The sequence below is a fragment of the Oncorhynchus clarkii genome, chromosome 15 (assembly GCF_045791955.1).
Source record: "Oncorhynchus clarkii lewisi isolate Uvic-CL-2024 chromosome 15, UVic_Ocla_1.0, whole genome shotgun sequence".
Lineage (NCBI taxonomy): Eukaryota > Metazoa > Chordata > Actinopteri > Salmoniformes > Salmonidae > Oncorhynchus > Oncorhynchus clarkii.
Window position 1 is genome coordinate 30,113,956 of NC_092161.1, and position 17,646 is coordinate 30,131,601.

A 17,646-nucleotide genomic window follows, 5' to 3' on the forward strand; every position below is an offset into this window, starting at 1 on the left:
AATCTGTCAGCAGCACTGACTGGCTAGCGAGCCAGTTAGTTAGTGGCTAGCACTTAGCTAGCTAACATTAGATATCATATTTTGCACAATTGATAATGATTTGCCTAAGCACATATTTTTTGGTGAATACATTTCTGTATTTTAGCTAATATCAATAATAGGCTAGTGCTAATATGTCATTATGCTAGTGTCACTGTTCAGTAGCATGTTAGCTAGCACAACAGCTAAGGTAGCAACAATATGAACTGACTTGACATCAAAGTAAAACATCACTTTTACCCTTCCCTTACAGGGATGGGATGGGCAAAAATGACCAAACACAATTACAAAATTGAATTACAAAATACAATAAATATCATTCTATCAATATAAACTACACAATGCTTGTATTTTAAAATACTAAAATACATTTGCAAGTAGCCGGCCTGAACAGCAACAACATTCTCAGTAACGGTTACAAAAACCTGCCACATTCGACGCTCGTCGAATGTGGCAGGGCTTGAAAAATATTACAGACTACAAAGGGAAGCACAGCTGCGAGCTGCCCAGTGACACAAGCCTGCCAGACAAACTAAATTACTTCTATGCTCGCTTCAAGGCAAGCAACACTGAAGAATGTATGAGAGCATCAGCGGTTCTGGACGACTGTGTGATCACACTCTCCGTAGCCGATGTGAGTAAGACCTTTAAACAGGTCAACATTCACAAGGCCGCAGGGCCAGACATATTACCAGGACATATACCCAGAGCATGCGCTGACCAACTGGAAAGTGTCTTCACTGACATTTTCAACCTGTCCCAGACTGAGTCTGGAATACCAACATGTTTCAAGGAGACCACCATAGTCCCTGTGCCCAAGAACACTAAGGTTATTAGGCACAGTCCCCTCCTGTACTCCCTGTTCACTCATGACTGCATGGCCAGGCACGACTCCAACACCATCATTAAATTTGCCGATGACACAACAGTGGTAGGCCTGATCATCAACAACGATGAGACAGCCTATAGGGAGGAGGTCAGAGACCTGACCGTGTGGTGCAAGGACAACAACCTCTCCCTCAACGTGATCAAGACAAAGGACATGATTGTGGACTACAGGAAAAGGAGGACTGAGCACGCCCCCATTCTCATTGATGGGGCTGTTGTGGAGCAGGTTGAGAGTTTCAAGTTCCTTGGTGTCCACATCACCAACAAACTAACATGGTCCAAGCACACCAAGACAGTAGTGAAGCGGGCAAGACAAAACCTATTCCGCCTCAGAAGACTAAAAATCTTTGGCATGGGTCCTCAGATCCTCAAAATGTTTTACAGATGCACCATCGAGAGCTGACTGGTTGCATCACTGCCGGGTATGGAAACTGCTCGGCCTCCGACCGCCAGGCACTACAGAGGGTAGTGAGTACGGCCCAGTACATCACCGGGGCCAAGCTTCCTGCTATCCATGACCTCTATACCAGGCGGTGTCAGACTCCAGCCACACTAGTCATAGACTGTTCCCTCTGCTACCGCACGGCAAGTGCTACCGGAACGTCAAGTCTAGGTCCAACAGGCTTCTTAACAGCTACTACCCCCAAGCCATAAGACTCCTGAACAGCTAATCAAATGGCCGGCCAGACTATTTGCTTTGTCCCCCTCTCTTTTACGCTGCTGCAACTCTGTTTATTATCTATGCATAGTCACTTTAACTCTACCTACATCTACATATTATCTCAATTACCTTGACTAACCTGTGCTCCCGCACATTGACTCTGTACCGGTACCCTCGTATATAGCCTCGCTACTGTTATTTTAGTCATTTAGTGTTTCTTTAATTTTTTATTTATCCATTTTTTACTTAACACTTCTTTTCTTAAAACTGCATTGTAGGTTAAGGGCTTGTAAGGAAGCATTTCACTGTAAGGTGTTGTGTTCGGCGCATGTGACAAATACAATTTGATTTGACTTGAATTTACCTAACCTGCTAGGAAAACTAATTTTCTGTCTCAAAAAACCATCAGTCTCATCACACCGGAACTGACCAATGGCAGGTATCAATGGGCATTTCCTAATATCAAGGAACACCCACATCAGTCTGCAATTACACCATATTCCCTAAACCTGCTAATTTAGAAAAACGTGTTACCCTTCTAGACAAAACCTTGTTTTGTGACAGAGCTCATTAGAATAATACTCAGCATGTTTTGCAATTGCCAATTTTTACATATACATTTATATTTAGTTCATTAAGCAGACTCCCATATCACACCATAGTGCCATCAGACTTCTGATACCAATGCAGGGTGAAAGGGGGCCACAAAATTGTGAAAATGCAAATTACAGCTCTCAAAAGTACCTTGTTACAAAAAACATTGAGTGTAGTTCAGCCCAGTGTAATACAATATACAGTGGTGCAAAAAAGTATTTAGTCAGCCACCAATTGTGCAAGTTCTCCCACTTAAAAAGATGAGAGAGGCCTGTAATTTTCATCATAGGTACATTTCAACTATGACAGACACAATGAGAAAATAAAATCCAGAAAATCACATTGTAGGATTTGTAATGAATTTATTTGCACATTATGGTGGAAAATAAGTATTTGGTCAATAACAAAAGTTGCTCAATACTTTGTTATATACCCTTTGTTGGCAATGACAGAGGTCAAACGTTTTCTGTAAGTCTTCACAAGGTTTTCACACACTTTTGCTGGTATTTTGGCCGATTCCTCCATCCAGAGCTACTCTAGAGCAGTGATGTTTTGGGGCTGTTGCTGGGCAACACGGACTTTCAACTCTGGAGACTGGCTAGGCCACTCCAGGACCTTGAAATGCTTCTTACGAAGCCACTCCTTCGTTGCCCGGGCGGTGTGTTTGGGATCTGTCACGTTCTGACCTCTATTTCCTTTGTTTTTGTATTTATTTAGTATGGTCAGGGCGTGAGTTGGGTGGGCAGTCTATGTTTGTTTTTCTATGTTTTGGGGCAGTTCTATGTTTTCGGCCTAGTATGGTTCTCAATCAGAGGCAGGTGTCATTAGTTGTCTCTGATTGAGAATCATACTTAGGTAGCCTGGGTTTCACTGTTTGTTTGTGGGTGATTGTTCCTGTCTTTGTGTAGTGTTCACCAGATAGGCTGGATTAGGTTTTGAGTTCTCACGTTTCTTGTTTTTTCGTTAGTTTGTTCATGTATAGTGTCGTAAATAAATACAATGAACAACCACCACGCTGCGCTTTGGTCCGCCTCTACTTCACAAGAAGAGAACCGTTACAGAATCACCCACCACAACAGGACCAAGCGGTGTGGTAATGGGCAAAGGAGAAAGCAGCAGCAGGAGCAGCGCGAGGAGGTATGGACATGGGAGGACGAATTAGACGGTAAAGGACCTTGGGCTCAGCCAGGAGAATATCGCCGCCCCAAGGAAGAACGGGAGGCGGCGAAAGCGGAGAGGCGCTGGTATGAGGAGGCAGCGCGGCGTCGTGGATGGAAGCCCGGGAGTCAGCCCCAAAAATTTCTTGGGGGGGGGCTAACAGGGAGTATGGCTACGCCAGGTAGGAGACCTGAGCCAACTTCCTGTGGTTACCGGGGGGCTAGAGAGACCGGGCAGGCACCGTGTTATGCTGTGGAGCGCACGGTGTCCCCAGTGCGGGTGCACAGCCCGGTGCGGTACATTCCAGCTCCGCGTATCGGCCGGGCTAGAGTGGGCATCGAGCCAAGTGCCATGAAGCCGGCTCTACGCATCTGGTCTCCAGTGCGTCTCCTTGGGCCGGCTTACATGGCACCAGCCTTGCGCACGGTGTCCCCGGTTCGCCTGCATAGCCCAGTGCGGGCTATTCCACCTCGCCGCACTGGCAGGGCGACCGGGACCATTCAACCGGGTAAGGTTGGGCAGGCTCGGTGCTCAAGAGCTCCAGTGCGCCTGCACGGCCCGGTCTATCCGTCACCACCTCCACACCCCAGCCCTCCGGTGGCAGCTCCCCGTACCAGGCTGTCTCTCCGGCCCATCCGTCCAGAGCCTTCCTCCTCTCCAGCGCTGCCGGAGTCTCCCGCCTCTCCGGCGCTACCAGAGCCTTCCTCCTCTCCAGCGCTGCCGGAGTCTCCCGCCTGTCCGGCGCCGCTGCCGGAGTCTCCCGCCTGTCCGGCGCCGCTGCCGGAGTCTCCCGCCTGTCCGGCGCCGCTGCCGGAGTCTCCCGCCTGTCCGGCGCCGCTGCCGGAGTCTCCCGCCTGTCCGGCGCCGCTGCCGGAGCCTCCCGCCTGTCCGGCGCCTCTGCCGGAGCCTCCCGCCTGTCCGGCGCCTCTGCCGGAGCCTCCCGCCTGTCCGGCGCCTCTGCCGGAGCCTCCCGCCTGTCCGGCGCCTCTGCCGGAGCCTCCCGCCTGTCCGGCGCCTCTGCCGGAGCCTCCCGCCTGTCCGGCGCCTCTGCCGGAGCCTCCCGCCTGTCCGGCGCCTCTGCCGGAGCCTCCCGCCTGTCCGGCGCCTCTGCCGGAGCCTCCCGCCTGTCCGGCGCCTCTGCCGGAGCCTCCCGCCTGTCCGGCGCCTCTGCCGGAGCCTCCCGTCTGCCCAGCGCCAGCGCCGCCCGTCTGCCCAGCGCCGCCAGCGCCGCCCGTCTGCCCAGCGCCGCCAGCGCCGCCCGTCTGCCCAGCGCCGCCAGCGCCGCCCGTTTGCCCAACGCCGCCAGCGCCGCCCGTCTGCCCAGCGCCGCCAGCGCCGCCCGTCTGCCCAGCGCCGCCAGCGCCGCCCGTCTGCCCAGCGCCGCCAATGCCGCCCGTCTGCCAGGAGCCGCCAGTGCCGCCCGTCAGCCAGGGGCCGCCAGTGCCGCCCGTTAGCCAGGGGCCGCCAGTGCCGCCCGTCAGCCAGGGGCCGCCAGTGCCGCCAGTCAGCCAGGGGCCGCCAGTGCCGCCCGTCAGCCAGGGGCCGCCAGTGCCGCCCGTCAGCCAGGGGCCGCCAGTGCCGCCAGTCAGCCAGGGGCCGCCAGTCAGCCAGGGTCCGCCAGTGCCGCCAGTCAGCCAGGGGCCGCTAGAGCCCCTCCGCCCGGAGCAGCTGCCCCTCTGTCCCGAGCAGCTGTCCCTCTGTCCCGAGCAGCTGTCCCTCTGTCCCGAGCAGCTGTCCCTCTGTCCCGAGCAGCTGCTTCACCTCTGTCCCGAGCTGCCCCTCTGTCCCAAGCAGCCCCTCTGTCCAGTGGGGTCATTGAGAGGGGTGGGCATGGTGAGTAAGCCACGGAGGCGGACAATAAGGCGGACTGAGACAATGGTGAAGTGGGGTCCGCGTCCCGCGCCAGAGCCGCCACCGCGGACAGACGCCCACCCAGACCCTCCCCTATAGGTCAAGGTTTTGCGGCCGGAGTCCGCACCTTTGGGGGGGGGTACTGTCACGTTCTGACCTCTATTTCCTTTGTTTTTGTATTTATTTAGTATGGTCAGGGCGTGAGTTGGGTGGGCAGTCTATGTTTGTTTTTCTATGTTTTGGGGCAGTTCTATGTTTTCGGCCTAGTATGGTTCTCAATCAGAGGCAGGTGTCATTAGTTGTCTCTGATTGAGAATCATACTTAGGTAGCCTGGGTTTCACTGTTTGTTTGTGGGTGATTGTTCCTGTCTTTGTGTAGTGTTCACCAGATAGGCTGGATTAGGTTTTGAGTTCTCACGTTTCTTGTTTTTTCGTTAGTTTGTTCATGTATAGTGTCGTAAATAAATACAATGAACAACCACCACGCTGCGCTTTGGTCCGCCTCTACTTCACAAGAAGAGAACCGTTACAGGATCATTGTCATGCTGAAAGATCCAGACACATTTCATCTTCAATGCCCTTGCTGATGGAAGGAGGTTTTCACTCAAAATCTCACGATACATGGCCCCATTCATTCTTTCCTTTACACGGATCAGTCGTCCTGGTCCCTTTGCAGAAAAACAGCCCGAAAGCATGATGTTTCTACCCCCATGCTTCACAGTAGGTATGGTGTTCTTTGGATGCAACTCAGCATTCTTTGTCCTCCAAACACGACGAGTTGAGTTTTTACCAAAAAGTTATATTTTGGTTTCATCTGACCATATGAAATTCTCCCAAACTTCTTCTGGATCATCCAAATGCTCTCTAGCAAACTTCAGACGGGCCTGGACATGTACTGGCTTAAGCAGGGGGACACGTCTGGCACTGCAGGATTTGAGTCCATGGCGGCATAGTGTGTTACTGATGGTAGGCTTTGTTACTTTGGTCCCAGCTCTCTGCAGGTCATTCACTAGTTACCCCCGTGTGGTTCTGGGATTTTTGCTCACCGTTCTTGTGATCATTTTGACCCCACGGGGTGAGATCTTGCGTGGAGCCCCAGATCGAGGGAGATTATCAGTGGTCTTGTATGTCTTCCATTTCCTAATAATTGCTCCCACAGTTGATTTCTTCACCAAACCAAGCTGCTTACCTATTGCAGATTCAGTCTTCCCAGCCTGGTGTAGGTCTACAATTTTGTTTCTGGTGTCCTTTGACAGCTCTTTGGTCTTGGCCATAGTGGAGTTTGGAGTGTGACTGTTTGAGGTTGTGGACAGGTGTCTTTTATACTGATAACAAGTTCAAACAGGTGCCATTAATACAGGTAACGAGTGGAGGACAGAGTAGCCTCTCAAAGAAGAAGTTACAGGTCTGTGAGAGCCAGAAATCTTGCTTGTTTGTAGGTGACCAAATACTTATTTTCCACCATAATTTGCAAATAAATTCATTAAAAATCCTACAATGTGATTTTCTGGATTTTTTTTCTTATCATTTTGTCTGTCATAGTTGAAGTGTACCTCTCTCATCTTTTTAAGTGGGAGAACTTGCACAATTGGTGGCTGACTAAATACTTTTTTGCCCCACTGTATATATTTCAAATACATGTAACAGAAATACTGCCCATCTCTGACCGTTGTGTTGGAAGAGGCTGCGTTGGGAAGAGGGTGCACCCTGAAAAGATACTTGTGGTGCACTCACTCATAACAATTTATTGAGTGGTAAATGAGTGTATCGTCTTCGAGCTTGATAAGCTGCATGTATTATTCTCATAAATGTAGCCTATACATTCAACCTTTGTAATAATTAGATCTTTCATTTATTTAAACTAGTAGCTAGCTGTGTCGTGGCTTCTTTCTTTCTTTCTAGAAGGAATCAGTCACAAGGCAAAAAGACAGATTGAGGCCTTCAATCAAACTGAGGAAAGAGAAATATGTGTGCACCAGGTCAAGGTTTCTTGCATACATGGTTTTGAGATGTACACTTAAATGGAAACTGTCATTTAAAAATTAATTTTTGGGGTATTATCAACAATAAAATACTTGTTTTAGGGCAGCATGCTGTCAATTATAGTACATTGTGGGAAAATGTTGTGGTCGGGGAAAGAATTGCAGTATTTCGAATTCCACCCCACAGAATACAGTACTCTTTGGAGCGCCAAAATCCTTTTGACCACTAGTCTCATGCTATTGTTGTTTCTGGCTCATGAACATATTTTGAGGCTTGATTTGTAAGCAGCAACAATTGTTGCACCCGTGAGTGCAAATGCTCTACAAATGAGCTCTTACAGACAGGCTACATAGTTTCACATGTAGATAATCACATGATACTTCACATATAATATTGCAAATTTTGAAAATGTGGTTTTTGAGCAAATATCATATTTGTTTTTGGAACACTTCATGTGTGAAACAAAAAGTAAGCTTTATGATACACAGTGTTTATGATACAGAGGGTAGATTCATTCAGCTTTATGATACACAGTGTTTATGATACAGAGGGTAGATTAATTCAGCTTTATGATACACAGTGTTTATGATACAGGGGGTAGATTAATTCAGCTTTATGATACACAGTGCTTATGATACAGAGGGTAGATTAATTCAGCTTTATGATACACAGTGTTTATGATACAGAGGGTAGATTAATTCAGCTTTATGATACACAGTGTTTATGATACAGAGGGTAGATTAATTCAGCTTTATGATACACAGTGTTTATGATACAGAGGGTAGATGAATTCAGCTTTATGATACACAGTGTTTATGATACAGGGGGTAGATTAATTCAGCTTTATGATACACAGTGTTTATGATACAGAGGGTAGATTAATTCAGCTTTATGATACACAGTGTTTATGATACAGGGGGTAGATTAATTCAGCTTTATGATACACAGTGTTTATGATACAGAGGGTAGATGAATTCAGCTTTATGATACACAGTGTTTATGATACAGAGGGTAGATGAATTCAGCTTTATGATACACAGTGTTTATGATACAGAGGGTAGATGAATTCAGCTTTATGATACACAGTGTTTATGATACAGGGGGTAGATGAATTCAGCTTTATGATACACAGTGTTTATGATACAGAGGGTAGATGAATTCAGCTTTATGATACACAGTGTTTATGATACAGAGGGTAGATGAATTCAGCTTTATGATACACAGTGTTTATGATACAGAGGGTAGATGAATTCAGCTTTATGATACACAGAGGGTAGATCAACTTTAATATTGCAGATAGATTGTGGCTTCTATCAATGTCCTGTAATTGTCTGCATCATTTCAAATCCCCCATATATATTTTTTTGTAAATATATATATATTTATAAATCTATTTTCCTTTATTATTGTCCCCTAACCCTAACACCCCTCCCCTAATTGGAGTAAACTAATGGGCAACAACACTTAGGCTTCTACTCCCAGCTTATACATACTATATACATTTTACCGACACAGTATATTTTACATTAGTTATGTTGTTTTTTTTGGTCCCTCCCTTCAGCTCCACTCAACCCCTGCCATCGATCTCTGAACATCATCCAGTTTGGATTTCTAGATGCCATATATTTTAGTGCTGTGATGTTTTGAATCCAGCGTAGTTTTGTGCATCAGTTCATTAACCATGTGCCATGGAATCGGAACATCAAAAATCTATATGGCACAGCTGACACATTCCTTAAATGAAACTGGTATACTTTTTTATTTATCACAACTTTCTTCAACCAATTATGGTCTTTAATGCAGGGCCGGCAGACAAGTTCCTTACTTTCTCCCCCTTCCACTTTCCTCTTCAATTTCTGAGGTAATGCTGCAATTAGTGTGGGTTAGCTGCAAGTGTGACATAACTGCACCAGTCCTATTTATGATTCTTTAAAAAAAAAAAAAAAAAATTAAAAAAATTAAATGTTTTTTTATATTTTTTTATATATAAATGTTTATTTTTATTTTTATCAATTAGTATATTTGAGTCTAACCATAATATATTTTGACCATGGGGTGAGACATTCTTACTAATATTATAGATTTGGTTTAGAGTGGTTAAAACATGGTCTTCTAAGTACATCAAAAAAGGTTTGGTATACCTCAACTGGGATTCCAGCTCTGGAGTTTTCCCAGACTTAAAGGCTTTAAATGAATCAATACGTTTCTCTGTAATTTGGCCTTCACATGAGTCTTTCTGTACAGCTGTTCATTTTCTATTGTTAGTAGAAAAAACATCTTTGTTACTAATTATTTGTTTCAGGACTCCAGAGTGGTGCAGTGGTCTAAAGACACTGCATTGCCGTGCTAGCTGTGTCACTAGAGATTCTGATTCGAGTCCAGGCTCTGTTGCAGCCAGCCGTGACCGGGAGACCCATGGGTCGGTGCACAATTGGCCCAGCGTCGTCCGGGTTAGGGGAGGGTTTGGCCAACAGGGATGTTTTTGTCCAATCGTGCACAAGCGACTCCTGTGGCGGGCAGGGCGCAATGCACGCTGACACGGTCTCCAGGTGTCTGGTGTTTTTGTTTGTTGATTGCTTTGAATCAATTGTGTTGAGGCTTGGCTGGAGAAAAATATTGTATACTGTGGCTCTCTAGGAACAGTTGCCCACACATTTAAAGGTGGATTTAGTAGGTCTAAGACCAAGTTTATGCTAGCAGCATTGTTTTTATATGCTAAAAATGATATAGAATTCTGAAAAAATATATATAGAATGCCTGTTTAAGTGAGAAGCAGAGCAACATCAAGGCAACTTTGTAACAGCAGACCTTGTTTTTCCAAAGCCAAACCAACCCCGAGTCTACCTTTCAAGACGTCAAAATAGAAAATCTTTTCAGTAATTGAATCCTACAGACGAAGAACCATATACGTGACAATTTTTCCATCAGTTATTCAGTTATTTTTATATTATTAATTGTGTGTATCACATTAGGTGTTTCATGGTTGACAAATAATTCACCATACCCATATCTTCCAACAACAATTTATATTTTTTTGTTATTTAAAAAAATATATATATATATTGCCGTTTTAATTTTTAGAATGTGGAAGGACAGTATATCTCCAGTGATGGTTTCAGTTTGTGGAAGAACAGTATATGTGACGTTTTGCATGACTCTTGTAAGATGTCCTTTTTTTAACACCTGATATGATGTTTTAAGTACTTGCAAGTACAGATGCCCTTCATGTAAATAACTTAAACGCAATATGTCGTTAACTCATTTGTATGGAGGTTCAGTTAAAGGTGGTCTATCAACTTTAGCACTGATGACTTTTCTTAAAAGTTGAGTCATGAAATTTTAGTCTCATTTAAAATGAAGCCCTCAATGTGAACATACCATAGAATAACTACAAAAATAGAATACAATTAAATTAATTAAATCAAAACAAGCACAACTTGTACATATTAAATATGGATCAATGTGATGTGTCAATATGCATGTCCATTATGCAGGTCCCTAAGGTCAACATTACAAAACGTTCAGAAAACCATTCTCTTTGCGTTTAACACTATGATAAGCAATTCAGTTTTGAATTGCGTTAAATCCATGCTAAAGGCAAGAAATGTCCTTCTGCACTGAGCTGACAGCAGTAAATAAGTATTAACTGCTTAGAGTTAATGCTAAATGTGGTGACAGAGAGACAGTGTATATTGTAATGAATAAAAAAAGGGAATTAAGATCAAATGAACACTCACATACTGTATGTGATGACTTATTTGTTTTTAATTCATTCAGATTAAAAAAGGTCCAAATGATCACACACAAAATAATTCTCAACAGAACACATTGTACATACATTTTCTACACTAGGAACAACATCTTAAAATTACATTCATTCAATATATTGTGCTGGTTCAAATCATACACAAATTGATTCACATAGAAAACACCTACTATACATTTAATTTCCTACAATAGGGGTGACATGTCTTCTGAAATGTATTCAGATTTAACATACTATACAGGTTCAGGGGATCATAAACTCACAGAAAAAACGGTTAATTATGTAGCTTGGTTTAACAACAAATTATTCACTCTGCAGTGATTTATAAAAAGAGCGTGCATCAGCTGGCAAGTAGTTGAGCAGGTCATCAGATCTTGGTACTTGTTTTTTTGATGGGCAGAGGACTCTCAAATGCTCTAGGGTAGTGGCTTGCAAAATAGGGAGGTTGAGGTGTAGCTCCTTGTTTTGGTTTGGAGATCAGCCACGATTTCCATCCCTCAAATAGACTGTGGCTCTGTCTGGCGTACAGATTCCAAGGATCCTCAACTGAAATTAGAACAGACACATTTTAAGTTCCTGACATCAATAAACAACTTCCACAGTCAAGCATTAGGATATTTTATTGTTAGAACATGTCACACTCTGACCATTATTTGAGTTGTTTGTTTCTATGTTTTGTTTGGTCAGGGTGTGATATGAGTGGGCATTCTATGTTGCATGTCTAGTTAGTCTGTTTCTATGTGTTTTGGCCTGATATGGTTCTCAATCAGAGGCAGGTGTTTGTCATTGTCTCTGATTGGGAACCACATTTAGGTAGCCTGTTTTGTATTGTGGTTCGAGGGTTATTGTCTATGTGATGTTGCATGTTAGCACTCAGTTTCTATAGCGGTCACGGTCGTCTTGTTATTTTGTATAGTTTGTTTAGTGTTGGTCTTCATTAATAAATAGAAGATGTATTCATATCACGCTGCGCCTTGGTCTCCTCAATACGACGATCGTGACAGAACAACATGTGCATGTTGATGGGATGTTAGTAAACTATTCTCTGTGCAATACCTGGGACTTTTAACCACCTCACTGATGTGATCTGTAGTTGAGCTGGTCGCTTGAGGACAGAGTCTGGGAGGTGCCTGAAGTGTTCACATTGCATGCTCATCACCTTGAATGGTTTTGCTGGTTGTGCTTCAAGTATCAACTTTGAAACATCATCAGGTGTATGAAGGACTAGCACCTTGCGCCTCTTCTCGATGGTGGCAAAAGATCGATCACAAGGAAGAAAAGAATGACCAGAGACCATGAACTTCTGCTCAACTTGGGTAAAGTAACCCATAGAGACGAGCATCGAGATCAGATTGAGCATCCGCCAGTTGTTATTCTGCCCACAGCATCTGTCCCTGAAGATGATCAACTTGCGCACCTCTGGTTTGGTGAGTGGTGTGAATTTTGTCTTCACCCACTTCAACATGCAGCTTGTCACCTCAATGGACCTTCGGTGTGCAATCCCTGCAGGATACAGTGTAACGTTACATATAACTAGCTAGCTACTGTAGCCATGTCGAATCATCCGGTGGATGGAGAAAAAGTAGCTATCTATATTTCTTCTATAATCTAGCAATAATATTTGTAACGATAATGTATAAATTAGTAGCCAACGAACTTTAGCAAATATGTTTTCTCTATAGTTACAAATGAGACAACCCAGAACATACATGTTAGTTACTGTACTCTATAGCTAGCTAGTTTGATATACGGTTCTTCCACATACCTCTTTTGGACAGCTTTTCCCAGTTTTTTCTTGACCCTTACGATTTGTATAGGGTTTTCCCACATCCCGTAAGATCTTCCTTTGCCTGTCTTTCCATTCTTTTAGTTTCTTTTCCATATTTCGGCGATTTTCATCAGCAACAGAAAAGTTGTGCGCTTGTCCGTCCATTCTGAGTGCTGCACATAAATGGTTATTCCACCAGAGCCTATCTTTAAATTTAAAACGATTGTTAATTAGCGCGTGGAAAGCTTGTGAAACCGGTCACTAAATATTGGACACTATAGGGTGTCCAATATTTTTTTATATATCTCTCTTTTTTTTATTTTAAATGTCACATATGGTTCTTCGTCTGTAGGATTCAATTGTTTTCAATATCCTAATGATGTTTTTGTTTTGTGTTTTCTGATTGTTTCAATACATGCATTCAACAAGCTTTGGATGAAGGACTTCCACAGGGCTGCAAACTTCGCATGCGTGAAGGCTGCTGCCTCTACTGCGGAGGTCTCAGCCATCTCCTTGCTACTTGCCCAGAGCTGACGGGAAACGCCAGGACGAGCTAACCCTGACGAGCTGTGCAGTTACTCCCCGGCTACTCAGTCACCATCTGTCTCTACCCGTAACCCTCCACTGGGACTGTCAGCAACTGTCAGCACCAGATTCAAGCCTTTGTGGACTCCGGGGCCACAGAGAATTGAATTGATCAAGACAAATCCACTGAGTAAAATGTCTCATCCTTCTGGAGATTCAAGCCCTCGATGGACGTCCCATTGGCTCCGGTCAGGTGGAATATCAGACCAAGCCCATTCTACTGCAGATTGGGGTTAACCACTCTGAGACTCTTTTCTGTTGATCGATGCATCCGAGAACCCTCTTATCCTAGGGTACCCCTGGATAGCGGTACACAACAAACTAGTTTCCTGGTCCAAGGTACACCTACTAGACTGCAGTAAAGACTGCCAGACGAAATATCTAAGACCCCCACCAAGAGCCTCGCCGTGTCCTCCTGCATCCCAAGACTTTTCCTCTCTCCCTCCCGAATACTTGAACCTCCGGGAGTCTTTCAGTAAGAGGCAAGCCACCACCCTTCCCCCTCATCGTCCTTACGGCAGTGCCATAGAACTTCTAACAGTTGGTCCAAGGGGCCCAATAATACAGCAAACAAGACCTCCGCAACGCTAACAATCTGGTGAGAATTAGGAAGGGAGATGAGCGGAAGACTGCCTTTAACACCCCTGGTTGCCACTATGAATATTTAGTAATACCCTTTGGATTATCACCGGAGGTCTTTCAAGCATTGGTCAATAACACCCTGAAGGATATGTTGAATCGGTTCATCTTTGTTTACCTTGATGATTTCCTGATCTTCTCCAAGATCCTTCCGGAACACATACTGCACACAACTATATGCCAAGTCCTGAAATGCCTCCCGCAGAGTCAACTATATGTCAAGATAGAGAAGTGTGAGTTCCACATATCCCAAGTTTCCTTCTTGGGTCACATTATCTCTACCACAGGCATTCAAATGGACCCCGTTAAAATTGAGTGGCGCAGTCTCACCTCACTCAAGCAGGTCCAGCGGTTCCTCGGGTTTGGCAATTTTTACAGGCGTTTTATATGTAACTTTGGTGTGGTGGCAGCACCTCTCAGGGTCCTAACCCGCAAGTCCCAGACCCGTTTTGGCTGGACCCGCGAGGCTGGCAGGACATTCATGGAAATCAAGGGACGTTTCACCTCTGGACCCATCCTCGTTCATCCTGATCCAACTCGTCCCTTTGTGGTGGAGGTGGACTCCTCAGACACCAGAGCAGGGGCGGTCCTTTCACAGTGGAATGAGGAGGACAAAAAACTGCACCCATGCGTCTTTCTCTCCAAGCAGTTCTCTCAAGCGGAACGCAACCATGATGTAGGCATCCAGGAACACTTGGCAGTTGAGTGGGCCCGTGATGGGTGGAGACACTGGTTGGAGGTGGCACCTCATCCTTTCGTGATCTGGACGGACCATGAGAACATAAGAAAGCAGACGCCCTGTCCCACCAACACCTAGCCCATCATCCCCAGCTCATGCATTGTGGCCCCTGTGATATGGAGTATTGAGACCATGGTCTGACAAGCACAGACCCGAGAACCCCGGCGGGGGACCCACTAACAGACCTTATGTTCCGCGATCACCCCGGTCCCGAGTACTACAATGGGGACACTCCTCTAAATTAACTGGGCATCCAGAGGTTAATCGGACACTGGAGATCCTGAGGTGTGCATTATGGTGGTCCAGCATGATTGAGGATGTGATTTCCTTGGTTACAGCCTGTTCCATCTGTGCCCAATGCAGGTCTTCCGTCAGTGACCGATCGGGTTGCTCCAACCTCTGCCTATCCCAAGTCGGCCCTGGTCTCATCTGTTGGTAAACTTTATCACCAGGCTACCTCCATCTCAAGGGTCTGGTGGTCGTTGATCGGTATTGGAAGGCCTTCTGCTCCCTGTTGGGTGCATCGTTGAGTTTCTCCTCAGGGTTCCACCCACAGTCGAATGGGAAAACTGAGAAGGCCAACCAGGAGCTAGAGAAGTTCCTCCGCTGCTTCGTCTTCACCCAGGCCAGCAACTGGAGCAGGTTCCTCGTCTGGGCAGAGTATCCTGTTAAAGGTGAATTTGCGGGAGCTCGCTCCTCGCTACCTAGGACCCTTTAAGATCCTGAGTCGCATCAACCCGGTTACCTATCGTCTCCAGCTTCCCAGGTTCATGAGGGTCTGTCCATCCTTCCATGTCTCCCATCTCATGTGGTTAAGGACCAGTCCCATCTCTCCCCCCACACTTGCTCCTCCGCCCCTCGACTTGTGGATGGCCGCCCGGCCTACACTGTCGGGCGTTTGTTGGAGGCTCACCACGTCCTAAGGACCCTGCAGTACCTGTTGGACTGGGAGAGCTACGGTCCCGAGGAGCGGGCATGGGTGCCAACCCAGACAGGATGATCACATCAGTGACTCAACCCACTCAGGTGACGCACCCCTCCCAGGGACGGTATGAAAGAGCCCCAGTAAGCCAGTGACTCAGCCCCTGTAATAGGGTTAGAGGCAGAGAATCCCACCTGTTACTCAGGTGTTTCTTATCATTTCATTGTTTCCCCTTTAAGCGAGGTGTGTTGTCTGTTCCCTTTGTTATTTCATGAATTATGTTCCCTGTATGATTCCCCTGCGTGAGTTTTCGAGTGTTGGTGTTTGTTGTTTTTAGTTTTCCTGTATTGTTATGTTTTCCAATTAAATTATTTCCGTTTTTTTCCAAGCTGCTGATTCCTGGTCTGGTTCATTCTCTGCTCTTGGCTTCACGCTACCATTAAAGTTAAATGTGATTTGGTCTATGTAGATACAACATGTTGTTAATACACAAAGTAACAAAAAACATGATCTAAGTTGAATATTCATGTATTTGGAGAAGTTTGCCTCAAAACTACTTTGCATGTGAAAATATGAGCTTGCCAAATATTTGCCACAACTGTTGGCAAGAAGCCTGTTTTTTTGGTGAGTTTTCCTGTGGATCTGGTCTTCTGTGCTTACTGTATCGTTTCGCCAATCCAGTGCCTTTTGAGAAGTGTACGTTGTAAAAGAAACATTAATTTCACCTAAACATGTTTTTCCATCTCGGAAGGTTACTTAAACACATTAATATAGTAAATGCTTATTAAGTGCCAAAAATAGTAACAGAGTGGCATTAAATCACCTCTTTGACAGTGGGAATGGAAGCTTGTTGTGTGCAGCAGGGTGTGGCAATTGACTGTAAGCCTGACTGTCTATGGATTGACGTGTTATCCCTTACCGCAAAAACACATACATTTCACGATCACAAGTGAAGTGTTGTAAAATCACATGTTTTCATGTGATCACCTGTGATGTTATGTGAAGTTAATGTGACAACATGTAAAGCAACATGTGATAACATGAAACTACACGTGTAGTGATCATGTGAAGTGTTCCAAAAACAAGTTTTTATCAGATTTCACATCAAATTCTATGTGAAATGTTGTGATTTTTCCACATGTGAAATCGTGGTTTTTCTGTAAGGGATGCTCAACCTGCTAATTTTTCCAACACAAAACACCAGAAAATGGTAAAAGAGTAGAGCCAGCTCACATGAATTTCCCTCTGATTGGACGATTAGATGTTCAATGTTTAAAAATATATATATATATTTTTTAAAGGAATAGTTTCACCATATTAAAACGAGAGTTCAGTTCACATTAGAGTTGACCTTAAAGAGGGACATGCATAAATGAATCACTAATCACATTAAATAAATAATCTTCAGAGATGATTTTGTCAAAGCAACAAAATAACTATGGCTTTAAAATGATGGTGAACCATGTTGGTATTAAGTGGGTTGAAATCTTCCTAGGAAGTAACATGTCAAAATGCAGATTTTTTTGCACTTTAGCAAGCCTTTATTAAAATAAAAAATCTGATTTATTGTATTATCCATGTGGTCTATATTAAAGGGCACTTCATTTAATATAACAGGCTTTTAAAATGCAATATTGTTGCACAATTTCTACTTAAAATAGGGGCGCAAAAGGTCTCTTGCATGGAATATTGTGAAATTAAGGATGTTCCTCAGTCATCAAAAGGACTTCTACCATATTCTTTAAAAGACGAACCTCTGATGTATTTAGATTTTACAGATCGTCCATAGAGAGTTGCCCTGAGAGCTGGTCCTTGTTTGACTATCCAATCAAAGTGAGTGAGGCTTGGCTCATTGATGCTCTGGCTGATCTCAGACCTGTGGCTCTTCTCGTCCCCTGTGTGCTCCTGATAAGTGAATGAATAGTGGCTGCACATTTCCTCATTCCCCTCTCCTCTCTTGATGTCAGTGGTTTTGGCCGACCCCCCGCCAACCCATGTGACAGGATACACATTGGCTGCATTAAGGGGGCAGCATTCATGTGTCTGTGTCACT